Source organism: Gekko japonicus, unplaced genomic scaffold (genome assembly GCF_001447785.1).
Source record: "Gekko japonicus isolate JY-2015 unplaced genomic scaffold, Gekko_japonicus_V1.1 scaffold6017, whole genome shotgun sequence".
Taxonomy (NCBI): domain Eukaryota; kingdom Metazoa; phylum Chordata; class Lepidosauria; order Squamata; family Gekkonidae; genus Gekko; species Gekko japonicus.
This window is the reverse complement of record NW_015172192.1, coordinates 1-1,289: the sequence shown is the minus strand read 5'-3', so window position 1 is coordinate 1,289 and position 1,289 is coordinate 1. Positions and strand designations below refer to the sequence as shown.

Here is a 1,289-nt window from a genome sequence, read left to right as displayed (position 1 = left end):
ACAGCTCTTATCAGAACTACGGCTTGCCCAAGGTCATCCAGCCAGGTACAAGTGGAGGAGTGGGGGATCAAACCCGGTTCTCCCAGATTAGAGTCCACGCACTTAACCGCTACACCAAACTGGCTGAAGATCAACTGAAGATCAGATGTGGTAGCGGGAGACCTCCAGGGCCCACCTGAAGGGCTGGCAGGCCTAGTTGTAGGGCAGGCAATGCACGGCCCCTTTCTGCCCTCCCTCCTCCAAGACTCACCTCCGAGATGGCCGAGCTGAATCCAACCTCACAGTAGCGCTTGTCATTTGCTGAGAAAGAGAAACAGGGCGGTGTGTGTGTGTGTGTTGAGACCCAGATGGAGCAGTCCTGGGGCGGAGGGAGGAGGAGGGACCCCTGGCTGAGGTAAACAGAGACACCCGCACGACTCCCCACCCTCTAAGAAGGGCCTCTGATGTGGTTCCTGTGAGAACTTCAGGGCCGGTGGTGGTGGGACACGTGGTTTTCCGGGCCGGGCCTGGTAATTCCGCTGGGAAGAGTCAATATGCCCCCACCCCCATATAGGCTCCAAATCTCTTCACACAGAATTCTGGGAACTGCTGCCCCACCTGCTTTGCAAATAAAGAGGGCCTGCCCTGGGGCTAGTCACAGACCTTAAGAACATAAGAACATAAGAGATGCCAACGCTGGATCAGGCCAAAGGCCCATCCAGTCCAACACTCTGTGTCACACAGTGGCCAGAAATACCAGGTGCCATCAGGAGGTCCACCAGTGGGGCCAGGACACTAGAAGCCCTCCCACTGTTGACCCCCCCCCAAGCACCAAGAAGACAGAGCACCACTTGCCCCAGAGCCCCTATCTATACCTTGTGGCTAAGAGCCACTGATGGACCTCTGCTCCATAGAAGAACATAAGAGACGCCAGTGTTGGATCAGGCCAAAGGCCCATCCAGTCCAACACTCTGTGTCACACCATGGCCAGAAATACCAGGTGCCATCAGGAGGTCCACCAGTGGGGCCAGGACATCAGAAGCCCTCCCACTGTTGACCCTCCCCCCCAAGCACCAAGAAGACAGAGCATCACTCGCCCCAGAGCCCCTATCTATACCTTGTGGCTAATACCTTGTTTTCTGTCTCTAAGTTGGCAGCCTCCAGGTGGCACCTAGAGATCTCCTGCTGTTGCAGCTGATCTCCCGATGAGCAAGATCAGCTCCCCTGGAGAAAATGGTGGCACACTGGACCATGCTGAGGTTGGTCCCCTCCCCAAACTCTGCCCTCCCTCGGCTCCACCCCCAAAATCT

General features: G+C 56.6%; 1 long non-coding RNA gene across 1 annotated transcript in view; it reads right to left on the bottom strand.

Annotated features, from left to right (window-relative positions):
- Positions 1-324, bottom strand: part of LOC107118699 — a 4,572-nt gene extending 4,248 nt beyond the window's left edge. The window contains exon 1 of the long non-coding RNA XR_001482775.1: positions 251-324. This is a non-coding gene — a long non-coding RNA (uncharacterized LOC107118699). The remainder of the gene's footprint in view (positions 1-250) is intronic.
- Positions 325-1,289: the final 965 nt, after the last annotated feature.